The sequence below is a fragment of the Hylobates moloch genome, unplaced genomic scaffold (genome assembly GCF_009828535.3).
Source record: "Hylobates moloch isolate HMO894 unplaced genomic scaffold, HMol_V3 SCAFFOLD_11, whole genome shotgun sequence".
In the NCBI taxonomy this organism is placed as follows: domain Eukaryota; kingdom Metazoa; phylum Chordata; class Mammalia; order Primates; family Hylobatidae; genus Hylobates; species Hylobates moloch.
The window spans coordinates 105,956,548-105,982,186 of record NW_026652286.1 but is presented as its reverse complement, the minus strand read 5'-3'; the positions used below and the strand labels follow the sequence as shown (position 1 = coordinate 105,982,186).

The 25,639-nt window shown below is 46.2% G+C and overlaps 1 protein-coding gene across 2 annotated transcripts in view; it reads left to right on the top strand.

Moving 5' to 3' along the window:
• Positions 1-25,639, top strand: part of OPCML (opioid binding protein/cell adhesion molecule like) — a 1,137,420-nt gene that overhangs the window by 303,390 nt on the left and 808,391 nt on the right. The window lies entirely within an intron of this gene.

Sequence of the window (25,639 nt, the reverse complement as noted above, 5' to 3'; positions counted from 1 at the left end):
TGCACACTCCTGAGCAATGTGGAAGTGACAGAAAATAGTTACTGATCTCATGTATCTAACAATCTAGTGTTAACGATGGAGGAAGCATTGGATGTTACAGGAGTTAAAGAGGACACAAAACTAGTCTTCGGGATTCAGGGAGGGCTTCCCTACGGAGATGGCGTCAAGACTGCCCCTAGTGATGAAGTCAGACGTGCACCTAAGCATGAGCCTCCCTCTATTTATCCATCGAGAAAAAGAGGAAGGGCTGCGTTTTCTCTGCCTACTTCCTCAACTTTCTTTAAGGGCGGGCAAGATAAATGAATGGAAGCTCTAAAAGCTAAATAAATATAGGGTGGCCTGCTTTAAAGAAAGAATTGGCAGAGGGTAGTGACTGACTGGATATGGAGGAAAGGTGAAAAGATGCACGGGTGCTGACTTTGTTTTTTAACCTGGAGGAATAAAAGATTTGAGAGAACTTCTATTTCCTTGAAATTAAGTCTAATGATTTGGGAGGTGATATTTGTTGCCTAAGGAGAAGGAGGTGATGAGGAGAACAACACTGGGTGTATTGACTTTAAGGTGACTTATGATGGAGGCGATTGAAAATATAGGCAGGGTTTAGCTAGAGAAAGAGGAGTCATCTCCATAGAAGTAAAGTCATGGGGCAAGGTCAGTGTTTAGACAAAGACATGTAAAAGAGCATTCTTTATGTTATTTTGAAAAAGAATGTTGGAGTGTTGGGGTTTTGTGCCTCTGAGGCCTGGTGGGCTGGCTGCTAGCTGTTGTGGTCCGTGATGGGGATACATCTGGGATGTGGAATGAAGACCAGGTGAGCCAGATGAGGAACAGAGACATCACACTCTAACACGGGTGTCTGGCGTGCTGAACAATAGATAAGGATTTGTAATCTACTCTTTGAAGAGCCATGTGTGGGAAGAAGAAAGCAACTGAGTCTTGGGGAAAGCTCAGCCTTGCTGGACAGAAATTAAGCATAGTTGAGGGATGATAAATACGACATTATGGATACATATCCTTAGCATGAGACAGATGGCAGGGAAGTCTGTTTTTTGCCCCTCTGTTTTTTTTTGCCCCAAGTGTGGGAGTATTCATTCAGTCCATTCTAGAGGAGACTTATTTGCAGAAGGGAAGCACATAACACAGAGGCTTTGAGAGGAAGGCGGAGCTCCCTGGGAGGCCTGAGCAGCATGTACATTCTAATGCTTTTGTTGGAGCCATTTCCAATTATTTAATGAATAATTGGAATCTAATCATTTCCTTGATTTAGCAAATCGAAAATTTTTTTCCCTCAAGGGCAAAATACCTTCATTTTATTTTCTTCTCCATAATTAAGTAATTTCTTAATTAGTGATGTTCAACTTATCCAATCTGAAATGACACATTTTATTCCTTTTTATAAAAGCTTGCATGCAGACACACCCAGCCCCTGCCTGGTGGTGGAGTGCTTGTCATTCCTGGGATCTTCTGTGATCCCGAGCAGTGGGGAAGTCCAGCTGTGTCATCTCCCACTGCCTGACTTCCTGGTGGCTATAATTAGCGCGAAGGAGTTTCTCCTCTGTGGGGCTGTCACACCGCACCATGGCTTCGCACCTGGTGGGCAACCTTACTTTTTGGTCTTTCTCACTTGGCAGGCAGCGGGGGTGGGGTGTCTGCTGCAGAGGCTGCCCTAAGTTGGCCTGTGCTGTGACATTCCTGAGGCACTTTGCACCTGAGGCTGGGGCTGAGGCCCTGGCTGCAGGGAGCACAGCTCCCCCAAGGCCCCTTTCTATTTTTGCAGGCTTTTTCCCTCGACTCCCCTAAACCCAGCATCAGATGTCACTCCCCTGTCTCAGCCAGCTGTAGACTACAGAAAATGGTAGGGGTCCAAGCAAGGTCTGTTCTGTATTGGACTGAACACGTAATTTAAGAGCTAAGACTGTTCATTTCCAAGGTTGTTGCATCCTCCACCAAGACTGGCGATAGAATGTCAGACATCTCCACCAAGCAGCTCAGTCAACCAGCGACATCTGACCGAGTACTTGGTGTGTGCCTAGCTTCATGAAAGCCCTGCAAAGTTAGCAGGGCAGTTCCCAAAGAAAGTATTATCTAGTGCACTTTTCAGGGTCCCTCTTAGAGACACCCTTCCCCTGCACACATGTGACTGCAGCCTTCTGAGTTGACTTTGATGAAGACCTGGCTGGGATGAAGGAGAGCTTCACTCCCCATTTTCACTAGTTGCTACTCTGTCCCCACCCAGCCTGCCTAGGGCCAGGGAATGAGGACCATGATGATCCAGCACTCCAATGATGCACAATTAACGTCAGAGTAATAGAACAATAATGGCTGCCTGTGGTAGGGACTTTGAAATCTCCAGATGAAAGGCCCACAGAAGTACAGTGGGCTATTATTAGCATTTATGTAGCGCATTTCATCTTCAAAGCACTTTGCAAATATTAACTAATGAACACAGAATACTGCCGTTTTTTTCCCCGAAGGACTGAGAGGGGCAGCCTCTGATGTGAGTCTGGGCTTAAATGGAAACATTGCTTTATGACTTGGAGACAGAAAAGCTCCTTTCCTCAGTAGCCATCTTCAGGCTTCTTAGGGCGGGAGGCTCTGATGACCAGAGAAGAAGCCTGCGCTTGCAGGTGGGTGGATAGGACATTGCAGCACAAGCTAAGCCAACACTGTCCGTAGAAGCACTGCATACAGTTGTGTGAGCCACACAGGTGATTCTAAGTTTCCTAAAACCACGTTTTAAAAAATAAAAAGATATGAGTGAAATTAGTTTGGATAATTTATTTAAGCCAATAGAGCTGAGACATTCTAATTGTAACAACAAGTAATCAACATAAATTTATCAGTAAATAATTTTTTCTTATTTTACATCTTTTTGTACTAAGCCTTTGAAATCAGTGTATGTTTTACACTTAGAGCACATCTCAGCATGGACCAGCTGCATTGGAAGTACCCAATAGCTACCTATGGATAGTGGCTCTGTGTACAGCAGCACAGATCCAGACTGCCTTTAAGGAAGACAGCCCAGAACACCTGGTCCTGCTATCCGGGACTGTCACTCACAGCACAGGGTAATACAGGGTCAAGTGTATGGCCTACAGTCTGACAGACTTAAAACTGATACTGATTCAGAAATACTACTTGCATGACACTGGACATATGATTTAATCCATTTGAGTTCAGTTTCTCCATCTATAATCAAGGAATGCTACTAGCGGCAATGTCACAGTTTTATAAGAATTAAATGAGATTACTTTTGTAAAGCACTTAGTGCAGGGCCTAGCATGTAATAATAATGCAATAAAGAGTAGCTATTATCATATGAATAGGATGAGCTTGTATTGCAGGGCCCTGGCTCTCTCCCATCCTCCTCTGGCACCAGGCACATCCTAGTTCCAACTCTGCACCTGGCTGGGCTTTGGCAGTGGGGTTGGTAGATGAATTTCCTCAGCCTTAACGCATGTGTGATCTGCGTTTGCACACTGATATATGCTTATATGTGTGCCCAGAACCAGGAGCCTTTAGAGGGTCACATAGTTTGAAGAGAGGAAGGATGAAGGGGAATTATTTCTGCAAGCCCATCATCCCTTCAATTACTTCTTTGGCTATGCCTTAAGGAAAGAGTCTAGACCCTCCATAACTCTTGGCTGCCTTTAGCCTAACACCCTCCCTCTTGCAATGATTTGGTCCTCTAAAAGTGTCAGAAGGTCTTGCTTCCCCTTTGTTCACTCCATTATCTCCATCTAGAAAGTCATTCCCCTCCCTCAACTCACACATACTCTGTTAACCGTAGTCCTGGCCCTGGTAATACCTCACTGCACTTAACTGTTCACAGCATGGCAACCAGAGCACACTAGCTTCTCAAGAAATGCTCACTGAACTCTTGCTTTGTCCACAGAGAAGTGATCTGGTGATGGGAGAAGACGCTGTAGCAGCTGGGGCATGTGGGCTCCACCTCCCACCCCAGGGTGTGCAAATTCTGGGTGCTTTCATCTGAAGCACAACTTTTCTAAATGTTGTCTACAGGAATTCCTTCACATTAACTCACTTTGAAACAAGAAGCAACAGTGGAAATGTAGGCTGCCCTATCATTAAATGATCGCTTCTGGAAACATCTTTTTGGTTAGCACTTCTTAAAGCTCGGCTCAGGCAGAGGACTCCTTCCCCATGTTTGAAATGTTTGTTCCTCGGTGCCGTAAAGAAATAGCACTTGCACATAAATTTAATTTATTTAGTAAGGCCATTTTTACTTCCTGCAGGAAGGGTACACTCACCAGCAGTTTTGCCACAACAGTACATTGAACAAAGGAGACAGGGTCATTTATAACCCGGCGCGTCCTCCCTACTGCTATGTCTGGTTTCCCCCGGCTGGAATGGGACCTCACGTTCTGTATTTGTCCCGACTGTCTGGCGACTTAGAACTTTTTAAAAGAGGCAAAGGTAGAGGAGAACAAAGGAAGGAGGAAGGAACTTGTGGAATGCTGAGAAAGGTAAAAACACTTTTAAGTAAGGAAGAGGAACAGGCTGTGACCTAATGCTTGCTTGGACCACTATAAGCATGCCAGGGTAAATATTTAGGCTAAATTGTGGGAGCTAAGAACATAAAGTACGTTAATTTCTTTATTATGTCTAGCAGGTATTTAAGAATGTTAGCACAGGTCTTTGAAGAAATTTTGCTTCTAAGAGAAGTTACTATTTATTCCTAATTAGACAGGGAGGAAAGTCTTTGAAAAGGAGCCTCTACTTTACTTTTTACACCCACAATTCTAACTGCAGTTGTTGGCCCTTCTCAGTGGCTTCTGTGACTTGGGTTACCTATGGTCAATTGTGGCCTGAAAGATTAAATAAAAATTCCAGAAATAAACAATTTATAAGTTTAAAATTGTGTGTGATTCTATGTAGCATTATGAGACCTTGTGCCATCCTGCACCATCTTACCCCAGACATGAATCATCCCTTTGTCCAATATCTCCACACTGTCTATGCTGCCTGCCTGGTAGTCACTTAGCAGCTGCCTTGGTTACCAGATCGACTGTGGGGATTATTGCAGTGCGTGTGTTCAAGTCACCCTTATTTTCTTAATAATGGCCCCAAATTGCAAGGGTAGTGATGCTGGCATATTGTCATCATTGTTCTATTTTAATATTAGTTGTTGTTAAACTTTTACTGTGCCTAATCCATAAGTTAAACATTGCCTTATCACAGGGATGTATGTATAGGAGAAAACATAGTATATATAACGTTTTACTACCATTCTCAGTTTTAAGCATACACTGAGAGTCTCGGAACTATCCCCTGCTGATAACAGGGAAGGTATTGTATTCGAATCAGAAGGTGCTTTCATGCAAATCTTGTCCAACCCTCCCATTTCACAGATGAGGCAAGGAGCAGTCAACTTCTTGTCTGAGCTGGTAACTGAATCCAGATCTGATACCTGACTCCCCACCCATTTGTTGTAGCTCTGAGTTAATTGCTGTGAATGACTTTCACCGGAAAATCCAGGTATCAATGCAGTAGGAAGCTCTTCTGGGGTCCCTAATGGGTGGTTTAGGACCTCAAGGGGTAATTTTGTGGGGGGCTGTTGAGCCAGCGTTCAGTTTCCTAACAGCTTTGTCTCTTGCAGCTCTTACAGGCAGCAGCTGCATGCAATGTGTTCTGACTTTTGCCGTGTCTTGTAAAGCAGCTTGGGTGCTGGTGCTGACACAAGCATTCCTCGTTTTGCCATTGTTTGAGTTGAATATGTTTGACTACTTTCTAGTTGCTTTTTTCTTCCCTTCCCTTCTCCTCTTTTCCCTTTCTTGTATTTTATTTCCCTGCCTTTGTTCTCATTCCGTGGTCCCCATGTAAATATCTGGTACTAGAGTTACATAAATAATCAACTGCCTCTTAGGAGAGAGGGATGAAAAACAGTAAGGAGTCATTTTCCTGAGAGCTCTGGGGTGTCTGACTAACTGGCCCACGTTGGTCTCTTACTGAGGGTTACTTGCCTCCAGGAATTGCCTTTGGGGGACTCTTCAGAGGAAAACACAAAAGCGCAAAATGCAACTGACCAATTGTGCAGAACTATTTGTAGGAAAAGATAGTGTGGTTGGGTGGGGAAAGGAATTCTCTGTGACCCCTGAGGTGGCCAGCTAAAGCCGCGGAGCCCCTGAAGCATGAAATTTGATTACCCTTATCTTGGTGCACAGCTCCGATAGTGCTGTCGGTCATTCCATTACCCAGCAACCTCTACAGATGTCTGCAGCTGCAGTTAATACGGCATTAGGGAGGAACACGCCATCTTCCTTGTGTGGTACTTCTGAAATGGCAACAGACCGTCTGCACCATGGGAATAGGCTTGGCCAGAGGCGAACCTGGACTTTGATCATTACTCCTGAGCTTTTCTATCAATGATTGAGTGCTTCTTTGCCTCTTTTAAGATAACGTCATCTCCCTTTTCAAATCAGATATTTTAAAATGGCTTGGAGAGATCCGCAGGTGATTATGGAGTTAGGAGAATGAAACCACTGAAGAAAGGCTAGAGAACTAGCATGGTTTAACTTGGAGAAGAAGGCTGAGGAGTGATTTAGTAACTATCTGCAAATGTATAGGATGATGTATGAGGAGGGAGATGACTAGCTGCTCTGGCCATCCTCTGGGGCCAGAACAAGAGGAGTAGTCATGGCCACACACAGTGCTGAGCTGCGCCATCAGGAGGCCTGTGCCCAGTCTAGGCCTTTCCAAGAAAAGTCCTCTGCAAGACCCTGGCCATTCACCTTTCTGTGCTTTCCACTGGATGACCTGCTTCCCATTCCATGTTTGTAATGAATCATTAGAATGGTGGTTAGGTTTAAAAAGGCCAAGTTTGTCGTGGCGGCTGCGGTTCTGCCTAGGGACAGAAGAAGCCTCTAAGTAATCCTCCAAAAAGGTTTTAGGGCCATTTCCAGAGACCAGAGGTTTGGTTATTCATGTAAAGAAGTAAAAACTGTGTTTTGTTGTTGTTGTTTTCTTGTTTTTGTTTTTGTTTTTGTTTTTTTAGAAAACAAAACAAAATTTTAAAAATGGATCTGGAAGAGTAGGATTTGGGAAGCAATTATAAGTTTCCATCAATATGGACAAAAAGTCAACAATTCTATTCTAATCCATCTCTTTATAACAATATTCCCATTGTCTTCTTGATAAGGGAAGATCTATTTTGTGACTTCTCCAATCTCCTGGTTAATGCAGATGGCTGTTTGGCTCTGCAATTGTTACATTATCTAACGTAGCTGGAATGGTGAGCAAGTTAGAGATTGGCTGCCTGGCGTTACTCTGAAGCTTGTCAGTGGGGAGCCTGTCAATTGGTCTGGGCAGGGGGTGGGGGATGCTCCATGGACCTTCTAGTTCTCATCTGTGGAGAAGGAAAGACCTTTCCTCTACTCTCTGAGATTCTGTGGCTAAGGCCTATGGATGATGCTGACAAAAGACAGATTAACAGGAGAAAAGCATGCAAATTTTATTTGAGGTTAGACATTTTTACAGGCAGGGACTTCATAGGAAAAAGTGAAAACCCTAATGAAGTGGTTAGACTTGAGACTTACATACCATTTTAACAAGGAGCCATAAAATGTGGAGATGTGACAAGACAAAGGATAAAGGGGTTTGAACAAGGAGTAGTAAAGTGTGGGTGACTCAAAAACATATGGGGAAACTAATGGGCACTAAGGGTTGTTTTAGTAGGGTTGTTTGTACTAATTTATCACAGCATGGACTCTCCATCTCCAGTAACAGGAGCATTCTCCTCTTCCTGGTAGAGGGAGGGCATCTTCTCTTATGCCCTGCTAGTAGACAGAAAGGGGGATGGCAGAGAATCCTTCCCACATCTGATGTTTCCCAGTTTCCTTCAGCTCAAAATAAGCAATAGGCCAAAGTGGCATATTTGGGGACGGCATGTTCTGATCCTCCGAACATCCTTCCTACAAAGGATGGTATAGCAGCTGGGAGGTGCAGTTGTCTCTTCTCCCCTGTGTGGAAACTCAGCCCTTTTTTGGTCCCCAGTTTCTCGGGATATATTTTCACAAAGGTTGCCGTTGATCTTTTGGGAAGAAGCTCAGCTTCTACATGTCCAGGATAGCATTTGCAGGTTAAGTATTGCCCATTGATGTCTGCAAAACCAAGCTGGAGGAAGACCCACCCCCCCAAAAAAAAAGTCCAGGTAGCCAGTTCCATGACAGTAGAAGCAGGTGTTATTTGTCTGGAGTCAGACAGCACCCCTGATGCCATCCCAACTACAAAGGCAGTATATTCTAATTAACTGCAAATGCTTTGCTCATAAAGCTGTCAGCACTGGGCTCTAATGTCTGTACTTTTAATGATGCATTTGATTAGAAGGTAATTTTATTCACTTGGTGGCAGTCCGACCTGTTTGGTGAGGGTCTCTTTTCCCCTCCTCTTTCCCCCACTTTTTCTCTCCGATTTGAAACATTTATGAAGTTGTGATGCTCAAAACAATCTAGTAAGTAAAAAAGTAAATCCGTCAAAGCAATATCATAATGTCTCCTCACCACCCGCCTCTGTGTGGATGTGCACGTGTGTGTGCATGTGCTGTGTCACACAACAGGATGAAGTGAAGAGGTGGGCTTTTTTGCTTTTAATTTCACATGAGATTCACACCTGGAATCCCTTCTTTTACAATCTTACATTCTCTTCACTTTACTCCAAGTCCTAATAACTGTCATGACTTTATAATGCATCACATTTTGCACATCGTTTCCATGTTCTTTCATGTCACTTATGCCTCACAATAAAGCTATGAGATAGTTATACCTCTGATGAAGGAACAGAAACTGGGAGATTTTATTACCTCTCTGAGAAACTCAGAGTAATTCAGGAATTTAAAACTAGACCTCAGTCTAAATTCTGTGCTTTCTCTACCACACCATATGGTTTCTCATCAAAGAGCAGTTTTTATCTTTTTTCCTTGAAAACCAAGTACGGAGCTGCCCACACTAGAAATTCACTCTTGCTGAAGGACATCTGGGGAGCCACTGGGGCTGGGTTCACAAAGCCTCTGGTCTGTCTGGGTCATGCCTTCTGCTATGGGAGCATATGGTGAGGTTCAAGGCAACTAAAAGTTCAGAGTTCTGAGTAAATCCAGCAGCCTTCGGTGTATTTGTTTCATTTCTCTTCCTCTCCCTCGTCCTTCCTGATGAGGCTGGTGAGTCCCTTCCTTGTAGGATCTTAAGCCTTTTACATCGTGTGTCCATTTTAATCTACTGACTTCCCCACTCCCTGCCTGCTTCTCCCTCCCCTCTCCTTACTTTCCTTGCCCCTTCTCCTTTGACAATAAGAGCTCATCTTCACGGAGGGCTTACTGGTTGCATGTTCTTTACATGTGTGGTCTCATTTAATCCATGTGTAATGTAGGTGTAGTTATCACTCCACGAAAGAAACCACATCTCAGGAGGTTATGCATACTGCCCAAGGTCACAGAGCTGGTGAAGAGCTGCAAGTCTGACGTCAGGGCCTAAGATCTCAATTACTGCTTGCGTTCATCAACATATTGCTGGGAGGTATCTGCTGTGCTTAACACTGAGCTAGGTGCTGTGAGAGGTGCCAAAACCAGATGGGAGATGATGCCATTTTCAACTTGGGATCTCAGGAGAGCTCTGCCCTAAAATTACAATGAAATGTTTTTCCAACAAGACGTGACATCTTCACCTAGGAATCTTAAAACACCATGGAGGGCGGACTATCCTGTGCTGCCGACTCTCACCCCCTCTTTTTGAATCAAAAGTCAGTAGGGTTAAGCAGTTATGACATGTGAAGGGATTTGATCTTGGGTTTTGGGGTACAGGAGCCAATCTTTTCCCCATGCTGCTACACTGCCTGTTACTCATCAAGCGGTAGAAGAGGAGAGCCACTTGCTGTATCCAAGCTGGAGCTTAATTTTTTATCCTCAAATGTTTCATCCGTAGCTACTCCTTAGGTGGCTGATTATGCTTCAATGAAATCTCCATTTGAAGGAAAATCATATCATATGTTAGAACAGACAAAGGGAGAGCTCATGACCTTGCATTGCTTCTCATTCTGCCTCCTTCCTTGATATTCTCTCGTGCTGCTAGCGGGGAATTTGACACATTGAGGCAGACAGCCCCTTATTATTAAATCTGTTTGCAAATGTGTGGAAAGCGCCCTGCACACCCTCCCTGGTTATGAGAGGTGGCAGATCCGGTGTCTGAATCACAGGCTCCCAGAAGTCCTTGCTTTCCCTTTTCTTCTCCCTTTTCTTCACTTAGATTGTCCACATTTAAGAAACAGTGGGGATACTAGTGCCAGATCGGCAGAGCCCTGGAGCGGAGTCCTGCAACATGGAAATGCAGCACTTTGCGAAAGTAGACAGCTCAGGAAAATGGGCCTGTCCTCAGTGAAATGGGCTCCAGCTCGTCCTGAGGTGCTGCGATGGGGTGGCCAGGCTGAGGCTGCTCCACTGTCTGCATGCCATCTACTTTTAACTGAGTTATGACCACCAAACATTCTAGGAATGCAAAGTGCCAGATAAGGGCTTGTTAAAAGTGATAACTTCATAAACTAAGAAAGTTTGGGTGTGGTGGGGGACTAGAAAGAAAACTTCTTGTTTCAGTTAGGGTTCAAGGCCTGTGCTTTTGTTCCTTAGGTCAGCATCCCTTCTGGGTCTACAGGGAAGTTGAGAGAGGGGAGGCAGAAATAGAAATGAGTGACAGCAGCTGGCTGTCCAGCACCTCGCCTTCACCATAGCAGTGGGAGTGTGAATGCCTTTGCCACAATCTAGAGCTTATGAAAGACTGTCACTTAGCATTTGTACCTCTGCCCATGAGCCCTACCAGCATCGCCACACTTCATGACACCATGTACCAGGATGAGTGTTCCCCACCAGCATCGCCACACTTCATGACACCATGTACCAGGATGAGTGTTCCCCACCAGCATCGCCACACTTCATGACACCATGTACCATGATGAGTATTCCCCACCAGCATCGCCACACTTCATGACACCATGGACCACGATGAGTGTTCCCCTTTCCACTTGATTTTGCAAGTGGTGTTTCTACACAAATGCGAAAATGTATTCAGTTCTTCATTCATTCAGCAAGTATCACCAAGCAGCTAACTGTGTCCTTGGAACTAAACTCTAAGACCACGGTGAGTGGAAATGCATGGTGGGACGCATTGGGAAGCTTTTTCTTTTTAAATCCTTTAAACTGATCATTTTTCTGCTTCTGGATAAAAATCTTAGTAGGGCATTTTTATGAAATATCTAATAGAGTCAAGCTATTGCCTTGGGCACTGAAGTGAGAATACATGCATACAGTAGAGCTTATTAGATGACAAATGATGTATTCACGCCACATGTACATCCACACACACACAATAAAACTGACAGGGAAATACGCATTAACTGCACACAGTAAAGACTTTGGACAGGTCTGGGAAGACTTCCTGGAAGAAGTGAAAACAAAGTGGAGTGTTGTGGGATGCTGAAAACTTGTCCAACAGCTCCCCCTTATCCTCAGGGAATATATTCCAAGCCCCCCAGAGGATGCCTGAAGCTGCCGATGGTACCAAATCCTGCATATACTGTGTACATCTTTTTTTTCTTTACAGTTTCACAGATTTGTTGTTACTGTAGATCTTGGTAGCCTCAGCATACAATGTTTTGTCTCCTTATAAATTTGAGAACGGTGAGGGAAAATGCATGGTGGGAGGCATTGGGAACCTTTTTCTTTTTTAATCTTTAAATTGATCATTTTTCTGCTTCTGGGTAAAAATCTTAGCAGGAAAAGGAAAATCCTTTTCCCTTAAAGGAAGCACTTTACAGCTTCTCTTTGACATATTTAAATTGACAAGTTTTGAGCCATTATGAAGTCAAATAAGAGTTATTTGAACACAAGCACTGCAATACCGCGACAATTGATCTGGTCAGGCTTTTCCAAATAATATTTTCAGACCATGCCAAACCACGGTTAAAGGGGGTGCTACCGTATTTAAGAAATAACCAGGCTTTGGTTCAGAGCTGCCCTCCAATCGTGAAATGTATTTTAACTGAGTGCTGGGCATCCTGTCCTTGCCCCAGGCAACCTGGTAACAGCAGCTTTTAACAAAAGAAAAGCAATTAAACAGGCCCAGCTGGCTCCCCGGGAGGCCTTTGCTGTCCCTTTCATGCCCTGGCCTGCTTCTGTGCTGGGCCTGCTCCAAGATGAATATGAAGCCTCTTCCTGGTTTTGGATTTTTTCTGATAAGAAGGCCTGAGCACTAGGTGCAGAAACTTACCGAGAATTACGCGGTGCCATTGGGACACTTTGGTTTTAAATTGAGATCTCAGCACATAAAAAGTCTGCCACAAATGCTGAGGTTTGGCTTCAGAAATTAAGGGCTGTCACTTTAAACTGATTTCCTTTTCCTGGGCCTGCTCCTCTTGGCCCAGCCTGGGCAGAGGAGAAGGGATATTTTAAAGTGACAGGTTTAAACAGCCTCCGTGTGTGCGGTGCAATCATTTTTCATGCGAAGCCTCCTGGGCTCGTGCTGAGGGGCTCTGCAGGATCCAGTCTCCTTCCATAAATTCGTGGGAGGCCCCGCGCTGCCTGGCAGGGGAGCAGTAGGAGGGGCAGCCCAAGCGGGGGCAGGTGGCAAGAAGCAGAGCCCCAGGAGGGGGAGGCCCGGCGGGGCGCAGCGTCCTGGGAGGGGCCACGCGCTTTGGCGCTGTTGGGCACCGGCGAGCACCTCGGCCTGTGGCTGGCCCGCGAAGGTGGTGAATGGACTGTGGATGAGTTTGAAAAGTCTCTCTGAGATTCTGTTTCCATGAGCTACAGTGGAAAGAACTGGAATTAGAAGCAGAACACTAGGCATCTAGTCCTGTTTTGTTAAGTGCTTATATATGCTGTGTGACCTTCACCACATTTAACCTTCCTGAACCTCGGCCTCCAGCTTTCCAACTGTTTCTGTCTGTAAAACCGGGGTGCGGACACCCGCTGTGCTCACCTCCTCACGTTATTATGGGGAACAGCTGAGCGGGTGAAGGGACCATGTCTGGTAAAATGCAGTGCGGTACCGATGAGAGGCATATACAGTGTCACGGCGGCAGCCGCGGTGGAACTGGAAATGGCCCAGCATAGCAGTCTCTGGCCGCAATTATTCAGAGTCAGCACAATAATTAATGAATGGGACATCTCCCATCCCAAGGACAAAGGTCTCCCAATAAAGATGAAAACCTCACCTAAGAAGTTGGATAAACCCAGCCCCAGCCCTCAGGGCAGAGTCCCCAGGTTCCCGGACTTGGTCAGGGCACTCCACTGCTGCTCAGGAAATGGACACTGGTCATGTCGCGCTCTGGGCCAAAGCCTGACCCAACTTCCTTTTGCATGTGGCCACAGGGCCCAGCATTTGCACCTCAGGGCATCTTAGCGATTAAGTCGAATGCTTCTTTGCTGGGACCCCTAGGAGACTGTACCTGCAGCTCCTGGTGATGAAAAGGCCCTCTCTGGGGAGGCAGGTGGCCTCCTGGCTGCTGTCTGGCTTTGCTCTGCAGATGCCCTTCACGTTGGAGGGCCACTGCATTTCCAGACAAAGCAACAGGGAATCCAGCCTGAGGGGGAGAAAGGAACGGCCTTTTTTTTTTCTTTCCTTGATTTAAAATCCTGTGATTTTCTGAGCAATTCTTAGGTTACTGGCTGTGCTTCACAGCCACTGATATATTTAAAGTTTCGGTATTAAAGAGCTCAGCAGCCTCTCCCAGGAGGAAATCACCTCCCCAATTCAAGTCAGCCAGGTGCCCTCTTGAGACGTGTGGGATTCATGTCCTCAGCAAAAACCTCTCTCTTTTCAAACTGGGAGATGGCAGCACACAGCCCTATTACTGGAATAGACACATTTATGAATTTCAACATCCTATTAGTGGTGATGATCTGACAAAATCACAAGAATGGAGATATTTGGGTGTACAGCTGACAGCTGATTTATGTGCTTAGATGGTACCAGGATGTAGTGTGCCTCCAAAGAAGCCCTTGAGGAGCCGGTGCAGGGTGCGGCTGGGGTGAAACAGGGATCCCATGCGTGGGGCACAGGCGCCATCCTCGGAGTTCACAGGATCCCTCCGTGGCCACTGGTATCCACTCAGCTGAGGCTGCAGCACAGAGGGTGTGCAGGGGCGAAGGCTGGTGAGGAAAGCATCCCCCGTTCACACGACGGTCTCCTTGAAACAGGTTTGAGCTGACACCGGCACATCAGCCAAGGCAAATTTCTTTTCCTCAGATGCAATAATTTAACTGGAATTGATGACATGAAATATATTTTGGAATCACTATCAATCCCAGTGAGATTGGCTCATGACAAGAATCTATTGAGCTACGTGTGTCTAAGAGTGGGTGCCAAGGGACTCTCTCTCAGGGTGCGGGGTGGACGTGGGCCTTGCTGTTGTTAAACTGGGCTGGTTTATGTTGACCGTTTATCCAGCTCCTCCTCCTCTCCCCGAGGACAGAGCTACTGTGCTCTTTATTGGCTTTTGTGCCCTCCGAAGCTCCATCTGCAAGAGAAAAATTGAATTGGTCCCATTAGCTTGATTTTAGTAGTGATGGAGAAGGTAATGGATTCGGGGCTTGCTTGCCATTTAATTTAGATGTTAAAATATCACATGTGATTAACCTAGATACATCACTGCCATTGCCACCGTGAGCTGGCCATGAACAGGAAGAGATGCTTTTAGGCCATCATTTAGGAAGTATCTAGTTAATTCAGGGAAGAGGACGGCCGTGTCGGGATGGAATCCCTTCAGGGATACAAGAAAGAGGTTGGGAGGAGTTTGTCATAGTAGGCTCTTTGGATCGCAACCATCAGCATTTGACTGGGTAAAAAGAAGGGGGCTCTGTCCTGGCTGGAGTGGAGCACCCCTAACCCCCCAAAACCATAAATACAAATCACAGCATTTTTAGAACCACAGATTATAGCTCCATGAGGGCAGGAGCCATAAATGAGGTTAACGCTGTGTCCTCCAATTCTACTCCAGTGCCTGCCAAGGGGTGGGAGGGGGGGTGGAGTTCGGGTGGTGTGGAGACATAGGGAATATTTGTTGAAGGAATCATAGCACTGGAAGAAAATTTGGGGTACATCCAGTCATTCTATATCCCTGCTTAATTATCTCACTCATAGAGGGCTCTGCAGTGACCACAGGAAATTTCAAATCCCAGCTCTGTCACTTAATTGCTGTGCCAACTGGTGCAGGTAACTTAGCCTCTCTGTACAGTTCCCTCATCTATAAAATGTCATTCCTAATAATACTTGCTTCATAGGGCTGTTTGAGGACTGAATGATGTAATGCAGGGAAAGCTGTTTGAAGAATATTTGGTATCTATCGTAATATTTGATATCTATCATAAACACTTAAATGTTAATCACTATAGTTACTACGTGGTGTTTCCATCTTGCTTTTCATTAATCCATCCTCTTGCCTAATTAAGACTGGAAACTTCATAAGAGTTCTAAATCCAGTTTGCCATAACTTAAGGCCCTTTTTCCTATACTGGCCTCACAGAGGTAACACAAATCCTTTGTGTAGCCAAAACTACCTGACTGAGTGAGGATAAATCCCAGGCTCTCTGTAGCCCTCAGTTTTTCTTTTGTTTTGTTTTGTGTCATGCAGACACCAAACTAGATGATCTCTAGAGGCATCTTTCAGCTCTGTTGTGGCGATTGTGGCCAGTCAAGGCAGCTACACTTACTGAACACCTATTATGAGCTAGGCACTGTTTCAAGCGCTTTCCTGTGTTAATTAATACAGCACTCGCATTGGGGAATTTGATGTCATCACCTTCATTCTAAAGATGAGGGAAGCGAGCTGCTGGAAGGTCAGTCAGGTCAGGGGCTGAGGGTTGCCCAGCTGGTAGGCAGAGGTGCCAATGTTTGGATCTAAGAAGATTCACTACACAGACTGTGAGCCTATAGAGTTGAATTAATTCTGTGGTTTTCTGTTACTATGATTTTGTAAATATTTCTGAACTCAAGGTGAACCGAGAAATCAGAATCTCTCTATATTGGCTTTATCCAGTGACCTGACCTTGGCACCAAAGAATATTTTCCATCCATAAGTAGCAAAGTGCCTGATTGCCAAATAAATAAGAGAATATGAGCTACTGTGAAAATGCCCCAACGAGCTGAGTTATTACTACTGTGTCATAATTACAGCAAGAATAATACACATTTACGGAGCACTTCATGTCCCCCAAGTACTTCATGGCTGTCATAATGAGGCAGCCTATTGACAGATTCCAAAGAGATGGCTGCAAGCGTTGATTTCCACTCTTCAGTGCCGCGAAACTCGCAGGTACCTCTCAGCTTGGGATGGAGGGTCAGGGAAGAGATATGGGAAAGCCGAAAAGGCCAAGCCTAGGAGGATGATGGAAAGAGGATTACCACCTAATGGGTGAGAAAGGCAGTACTAGCTCCAAATTCCTTGGGACTGTATAAATCAAAAGTTAATTACTGGTAGGACCCCCATTTGTACTTTCATTGCTCTGTTTACACTTTATGAAGCCATCTGTTACCATTAGTATGTTCAAAGTCAGTTTTATTTGTAATTATACATCAAAAGAAATAGCAATTCTTCCTCAAGTGGGAGAAACCACAGGCCTGGGGGAGGAAGGCATCCGGCCTGGGTGAGCCCTTGCCTGGCATGACGACCATCCCTTTGGGCTGGGTTCAGGCAGAATCTGGGCAGGCTACAGGGACTCTGGCAGCTTTTTGCAGGCTCAGTCTCTTGGAGGGAAGCTTGGCCCTCTAAGCTGAGGCATAATCCGCATCTCTGGGATGTGGATAACTTGTTAAGAGTGGTGCAGTGACAGGCTGAAGAACAGCGGAACAAGCCCACCAGCTGCCCTTTTCGGGCACGGAGCTGCGGTGAACCCATCCAAGATATCACCATCTCCAACCAGGCCCATCTGCAGGGGCATCCCTGGGGCCACACACATGCATGGAGCGTACAAGCCATCTCGTTCTTTTTCTCTTGTTTCGCTTCCCTAGGACACAGCTGAGTGACCCCTTTGGAGGTGGCTTAGGGAGACCAGAAACCACCACCGGCCACTTTTGGCTCAGGGACTAATGGCAAAGTGCTCCTTCCTGATCCCAACCCAAAATGAGCAGCTGCTGGAGGATTACAAAGCATTGGACCTTCTCCTGTTCATTTTAAATGTTATCTCAGCTGGGCAGTTCTTGCAAATGAGCCCAGCACCCTCCCCTTCCTCTCTAGTTCCCTACCATCACCACCACACACTCCACCCAAATACACTCGGGCCAAAACCAGGGCCTACAAGGAGTGCACATTAACTAAATTGCAGCTTACTGGCCACGTTGGTGGTGTTCCCAGATTGAGTTCCTCTGGTTTAACACTTGGATGCTAATGACAGGAGCTGGTGGGTCAGATGTGGCCAAGGGACAGCCTTCAAAAAGCAAATGGCAAGAGCGGGCTTCGCAGAGCTTTGATTTTAGGCTAGCTCACTGGCCCGCAAGTAAGGTAAGGCAGAGACGCATTAAACAAAACAAAACAATGGAAACATCTTTCTGCCACAGAAAAACTTGTACTTCATAACTGTTTCCAATCGTACCCTGCAGGTTTCAGAAACACAAAACAAAATCTTTTATTGATTCTGCCGCAACTGGAATGTGGTTTCCTTTCTCTAAGTGCTCCCCTGGTGCAGTTTCTTGCCTCTGACCCCGTCCCCATATTTTTCCCGACTATGCCTCCTCCTCCCCTCCAGTTTTTTCTCTGCTACCAGATAGGAATGGCGGAGGAAAGGATTAGAGGCTTTGGACAGAAAAAGAAACAAGAAAAATAAAACAAAACAGGGCACCTGCTTAGTCGTTTCTCCCAAAAGCTACAGTTGATTGGGGCCAGAAAGAATATTCTGTCCTTCTTTTCCTACGTGCTATCCTGTTCCTCTCCTTTGCTCCTCATTAGTACCCCAGAACTGATTGTAAACGACTTTTCTGTGCAAAGCAGACTCCCATTAGAAGCCATTTCCAAATCTGAAATCATTGCACTGGGCAGTGAAGACAGACAATGGTTAGGCCACTGAATTCACTAAATGGACATTGGATAATTGAGACACTTCCTTCTGGGGGTCAAGGGCTGTGGTTTGGTGCTGGGTCCCCTCCCAGGGAGGCACCCTCACTCTTGGCTGAATGGTTGGGGCGAGGGCTGCCCACGTCTTGGTAGATTCTGCTCCTTGCACCCATGGTTGTAGTTCTAAGGAGGTGGGAGATGTGGTATTCCACAAGCGAAATCTAAATGTCCCAAGTACACAAGGCTGGGACCTGGGGAGGGCTAATCAGGTACTTCTTCTCATTCCAAGTGCTTCCCAGCCTGCTCTTTCGTCTCCTCCTGTCACTGCAGAGCCCGTGTTTGACTAATGACGGGGCTCTTAGTCCCCAGCTCAGCCCCCCTTTGCTGCCCCCACCTCCATGCATGTCCATTTTAATTCTCTCCTCCCTCTTTTGGCATCTGGTTTATTTTGTATATAAACTGCTGATGCAAATGTCCAAAATAAATTATGCTGAATAATAGATGAAGACAGCTACATAATTTATAATGCTAGAGGCCAGACAGAGCTGCACGGGCTGAGTTCAAGCCCACGGCCGCTTCCCACAACCTGCTGTGCTGGTGTTTATACCCTAAGTGCTGGAAACAAACACAGCCTGATGTCTGTAGCTCAGACTGTCTTCTTCGAGGTGTGTGTCTGTCCCTAGAGTGGATGTGGTCTCGTCGGCCCAGGCTGCAGCCTGTCAGTGAGGAGCAGTCACAGGAACAGCATGCGTCATCCCCTTCCTCAGCTCGTCCTGTTGGCTTTGCCTTTAAAACAGACCCCAAGCCTGACTTTTCCCCATAACCTCTGCCACCACTGCCTTGGAGAAGCCGCTTTCACCTCCTGACTGGCGAGTGAACAAACACTCTGCATCTCTGAAGCCTCTCCCTGTTTTCTCTTTATACCTGGCCCGTATGGCTGCAGCTTTAGGGTGCCCTTCCACACACCCTCACATGGTGACCTGGTCATCTGCAGGCCCCTGAATTTGCATCTTCTTCCCTGTCTGGTCTCTTCAGCCCTGCCCATCCACAACCCAGCAGCCATCCTTGAGCATCTGGTCCTGCTGGGCACACAGTGACTACAGGGCATAGATTTGGGGATTCTGAAGCCTGTCCTATTACTGCCCTGAGCTTGAGAGGGTATACACTGGGAGGAACTAGAGCTGGCACTGACAAATGGGAAGAGAAAGCTTCCTTCAGCTTTGCCACCCCAGAAAGCCAGTTCTGCTCACATAAGACATCTTCAGAAGAAGAGAACATTAGTTATTTTTCCCGATCCTTGGTGTCTGCTCTGATAATCGAGAATTGTTGAAATGGCTGAGATCACAACATCAGTCTGATTGGCTAACAGGAAATCTGAGTTGTGTGATTATGAGACCAAATTCACACAGGTCAAAACTCATTAGCCAAAGTGTAAAAAATAGCCTTCTGTACAAATACAGCATTCTGTGCAGTCACACTCGCTCAGCATAATTCCCTTCTCGCCTCAGGATAATCCAGAGGTGGATGCAGCACCCTCCTTCCCCCTGCACCCCTCACTTCCTGTTCAGAGACGCTGCCTTGCACCTTCACGCAGGGGCGGGTCTTGGATGTGGGAGCTGTGATTCACCGGTATGGACACCACAGAAGAGCTTCAGCGTTTCTGAATACCCCCCACCATGGACGAGGCACTGTGCCAGCACATGAATAAGTGCTATCAAATTGACGCCTTAAACAACTCAGGGAGCTAGTGTTAGCTCCATGTTACGAGAGAGGAAACTGAGTCTAAGACCAAGCCACTTCGCTCAGGTCATGCAGTTGTTCTGTGAAGGTGAGAAAGGGGCTAGGATGTTGCAGAAATGATCAGGGAGCATGAGGCTGAGGGGACCCAGCTTTCCCTACGAACCAACCTGCTTCGACCACGTCCCTCTGCAGACAGAATGTGCTATCCTCAAGTGAGCTAATCACCTTGTCACTGTGCCATCACTCACGGTGGCTGGCTCCATCCCAAGCTGCTAAGGGGGTGGTTGACGGGGTCTGGCCAGCCAAAGACTCAAAAGTGCTAATAGACTTTAGCTGTGTCATATAAAGAGACAGCAGCTGCACTCAAGAAGGCCTCTGAGCATTACAAAATAGTTTGGGGATCTAAAAACGGAAAGCGGGTTCAGGCCATGAAGATGGTTGCAGAATTATTTTAGATTTTCATTTCCGACAAAAAAGATGGAAGGGCCATATAGCTGTGAGTTTATTTCCGTCCAATTTCGAGTCAGTGACATACCACTGAGGCCTGGGGACCTTCCGTGGCTAAGCAGAGAAACCTGAAGGAAACAGTTCTGCAAACAGACTCGAACGAAGCGGGGGGCTATAGATCTGGGGGCTGTCATGCATTCAGAGGCTCCTGAAGCTCCACTGGAGTCCAGAGCTTAAAAATGGAAGAGGGGGCAGAAAAATGGAGAAAGTGAGGGAGACTTTGCTCTCTGAGACTTTTGGGGGAGCATTTAGTGGTGGTAGAGGCAGTATACACACATGTGATTTTAAGACCCGAAGTAAGAACATCCTCCAGAAACACCGAGCATTTGCTACCGCAAGCAGGTGCCTGCGTTCCTTGAGGAAGCGTGTGCTGGCTTCAGGTCTGGAAGGCAAAGGGTCATTCAAGGGAGGCCTCTCCTCCTCTGACCTCTGACTCCCCAGGACTCCAGAGCGTGTTCACCGCCTCTCCCGGAGGCTGCTGTCTGGCAGCAGTAGAGCTTTGGGGAGGCAAGGGTGGCCTTCATGTGGAATAGCAGCACCTTGGCATAGAACCTGTGCCCTCATCTCCTTATTTTTTATCCTAATGTGCTTCTTGGGTTAATGCCTCCAGCACAGCTCCTGCTGACTAATGCTTCTGCAAAATCAGACATTCTTTGTGCTCTTCTCAGAGACCAGATAAAGAAGTCACTCCCTCTCCTGTCTGGCAGCACTCCATTAGGACCTGGTGTCTGGTGCACGCCTGCCTGGGGTCCCAGTGTAGAATCCAGGGGAAGACACTCAAGTACCAGCCTCCACTGCAGTGTCCAACTTCCCAGCTGAATGGAAAGGGTGTTGAAGCTTCCTCAACGGTCTTAGGGTTGAAGGAATGAATGATATTATAATATTTGATGAGGGAATAAGGTCACAGCCTGTCAAGGACACAGATTAACATCAAATAGAAAAGACGTTACTGCAACTGTCTCTGCAGCCAGGATCTGGTTGGCATGAGCAGCGAGCAGTTTCTCAATCTTAGCGCTACTGGCATTTTAAGTTGTATACTTTACGATCACAGTTTGGGAAGGGGGGTGCTGTGCATTATAGGATATTAGCAGCATCCCTAACCTACCAAAAGGATGTCTGTAGCACCCCCCTCCCCAAACTGTGATCACAAAAAAGGTCTCCAAGCATTGCCAAATGTCCTCCAGGGGGCACAGTTGTCCCTGATTGAGAACCCCTGAGTTAAATGATTCTGGGCTCCTCTGTCAGGGGTCCCCAAAGTGAAGTCCTTGGGCAGAGGCAGCAGCAGCAGTGCCTGGAGGCTTCTTAGAAATACAGGTCTTCTCATCACACCCCAGACCTGATTCAGAATTCCTGACAGTGGGACCCAGGGGATGGATTATGGTTTCACAAGCCCTCCAGGTGATTCTTATCCATGCTAAAATTCGAGAAGCAGTGCTAAATGGTAGCCACTTGCCACATGTGGTTATTTAATTTTATTTTATTAACTAGATTAGGCAAAACTAAAAATTTTAGTTTCTCAGTTTCCGTAGCCACATTCCAAGTGATCAATAGCTACATGTAAGTGGTGGCTACTGTCCTGCAAAGGACAGTTACAGAACATTCCACCATTGCAGAATGTTCTGTTGGACTACACTGTAATGAATTCGCTACCAAAATGTGGATGACTTCAAGAACCCTAAGACTATTTCTGGCTATCAGCTAAGTCCTACAGAATACTCACTGGCTGCCTTATGGCACTGCATGACTAGATATAGAATTGAACTGAGAGAAGCCGTGTTTCTTCCCCAGTCATGCTTGCATATAAGATAGGTATAATGACACTAACCTGCCCAGAGCCCATCCGTGATAATGGTCAAGGCAACTGGTCAGAGACGCAGGAAGTCTGGAGTAATAAAACACATAATACAGAGCACACCTTAATCTTACTTTAAGGCAATATAGTAAGATATCAAAATAAAAGCAAGCACAAATTCAACAACCACATCAGGGAGAACAAAGGAATACAGGCTTATGGCATCAAGTGCTTTGCATGGACACCAGGTTTTATGGTGGTATGACAGAGACTAGCCCATTCTCCTGCCTCTAGTAAGGGTCCATGTATAATTTCTGAACTCAGATGAGTGCCAATTCCAAAGACCTCTGAGACCGCTTTGCAGGGTTCTCACTCTGTCAAATCCATCCAGAGAGCTTAGCAGCTTCAGAGTAAAATGGAATCATCCTAATCATGCCGAGTGTCCAGGCAATCTGTGGAGTAGGGTAGGCAGTTGCATGTGTGTCTGTGTGTCTCCCCTCTATGCCAGCTGCAGACATCACTAATGAATTGGGCTACTCTTCGCCATGGACCCTGGATGCAGCCAGTACCAACCAGTCCAAGGTTACGTGCACAGGAGCACAGTAGTTCACCGTCTTTGTTTTTGAGTAACTCAAATTCTTGAACATGCCTCAGCTTCTTTTTGGAAAATCCAAATACAACTTTTCTGTATGACAAGATGCTATAGGGCATTTCTCCTTTAGCAAACCAAAGAGGCGTTCCCTGGTTTTCTAAAGGCGATCACTTAATGTTTACTGTCCTCATTCCTTTTCTATCGACAAAACTTGTATTTCAGCACACACTGTAATTCTCCTTTCCACACTAAGTTATCGGTGTCTCAGGAACTCGACAGACCCAGTCAACATTAAAAGTGCTCCTAGATTGGTTTTTAGCTCTGCTTCTTAACTTTATTCCAGTTTGGATTACACCAAGCCTGGAACTCTCCATGATTTATTCTCAACTAGCAATCAAATAAAACATAAAAAAAAATACACATGGCATTCCCACCCCAGTTATACAAAACCCCAGCATGAAGCAGGTTCAGCAAGACTTCTTTTTCTGTTTGCTTGGGGTTTTTTTTTTGAGACAGGGTATGTCTCTGTTGTCCAGGCTGGAGTGCAGTGGCAGGATCATGGCTCATTGCAGCCTCTACTTCCTGGGCTAAAACCATCCTCCCCGCTCAGCCTCCCAGGTAGCTGGGACCACAGGCACGCAACACCACACCCAGCTAACCTTTCAAAATTTTCTGTAGAGATGAGTTCTCCCTATGCTGCCCAGGCTGCCCTGGACTCAAGTAATCCTCCAGACTTGGCATCTCAAAGTGCTGGGATTACAGGTGCTGGCCACTGCACCTGGCCTCAGCAAGACTTCTTTGGCAGGAACCTGGTATTGAATGAAATCTGCCCAGCAATGAAAAACTCTTAAACCTCTGCCAGAAATCCCAGCAGATCGGTGCAATTTGTCCCCCACCTTGCTCATCTCCCCGGAATTGGGCTGAAGAGGGCTTCACCAAACAAGGAAATGCACAGGCAGTGGCCCGGGCTGCCAAGTGCCCACCTCCATGGGCTCTCGTGTGGGGCGGAGGGAAGTGACCAAAAGGAGATTGGTTCCTCTGGCCACCTTCATGGGTGCTGCAATCCTATGGGAAACGTCCTCCTGGGCACGCCCTGTGTGCCCCACTGTGCTTTCATTAGAGGAGAATGTGAAAACCTAAGACCAGAAGGTGAGCTTCAGGAATGCAAACCTTCAGGCCTTGAGAGTCCAAGGCTGGGAACAAAACACTGGGACCCCAATTCTGCCCATGGGAAGGGGTGAGAATGAGTAGTTTACAAAAACAAGGGTGTGCCAGTGGGTGCTTTGTTTTTGAGGGCACTGGAGCATCAGACCAGGGAGCTAGAAACGTCTGACCAAGAGAGGCTTCTCAAGGTTGACCAGAAAAGAGAGGGATGGGGGGTGTAGTGTAAGTGGGCTGCTCACCTGGAGGTGAGAGGCTGTACCTGCCCTCTGAAGGAAAAGGGCTGAGTTCTTCCCAAGAGGGCAGACGTGTGTAGCCAGTTGACTTGGGCGGAAAACAGTCTTTAGCAACAATCTGCAAGTCAAACCAAGCCAAGCCACATGTCCTGCTTAGCTCTGTAGTGAGGCCACACGCAGTATTTATGGCAATCTTCATATTTATGTAATTATTTATTTGTAAAATATGTATCTATAAATATATTACATATATTTGTATATATAGTTTCCTTTATACCCGTACAAATATGCATATGAGCACATATATTTACATATAAATACATATGCCCCAATAAAAAGGCTTAAGTATATATTTGAGTGTATATTTGTTCATATGCATGAATATACGTACACATTATTACATGACAGTTAATAAGCCATAGTCTTTGCATTTAGATAGTTCCAAGTTTGAATCCCAGTTCTGTCACTTAGGGAAGGTGTTTCCTTGTGTAGATTATTTAATTGAGCCTTAATTTCCTCTTCTGTAAGGTAGAAATGGTGACACATTAATTACCATACAAATGTAAGGAATAAGATAATGAATATAAAATATACAGAATAGGTGATCAATGGCAGATACAGCTATTTATGTAACTAGCACCTCTGTGACCGCAGCCAGCTGAAGGATGAACACCTCATTCTCTTGGGTCGGTAGAAATCAGGGTGGGGGCTGGTAGCACTTTTATTTAAGGTGTTTTGAACAAATTCATCTAATACATACCATCCAAAGGGCTCATAAGAGGTACCTTTTTTCAAATCAAATGCTTCTATTGCAAGAATGGCTCATTTCTCTTTTATAACTGGGTGATTCAGAGGAGGAATTTTCTGTTTGGGTTTATAAAACACAGTTTCTGGGAGGTAAATGTCAACTCCAAACAAAGGAGAACTTCCTAAGAAAGCTGCCCCTAGAGGTATTTAGCCCTCTGTTACACAGGATGCTTCAGCAGAGGCAGGGCAATCACATATGGGAATCCGAAGTCAGATGAGGGCTGCACTGCACGTTTTCTGAGGTCCCGTTGCACCTTGTAACCCACACGTTCTGTGGCTTTTAGAAGGTGCCCTCTGAGTGTGCTGTGCTGTGGTTTCTGTACTGCCTGCCCACCTGCCTCCCACCCCCTCCTGGTGGCCTCTATTCATCAGTTACAAGGCCCTGAAAGAATCCAATAGTGAGGAGGTGAGATTACATTCTGAGGAAATGGGTAAGCTGAAATGGGGCTGGGATTGAACTCAACCGGGCAGCCAGCTTCATTTAGCAGCTTGTGCAAAGTCTTATTAGGAAACTGCAGCCATCCAGAACAGCGGGTCTGCCCGTGCATGGTGGGAGGGGCTGGCTGGCCACACTGCAGGTGGAAGGCCTTCCCTTCCCACACTTGCACGGCCTCCTGCCAGGTCAGTGTGACCTGGGATCTGCTCCCTCGGGGCATCAAAGTAGACGTTCTGATGCAATTCTGCCCCTGCCAACTAGGTCTGCTTTCTCTGAGCATCCCTCCAGAGGAATTCTTTGCTTTACCTCACTGTTTCCCCAGGCCA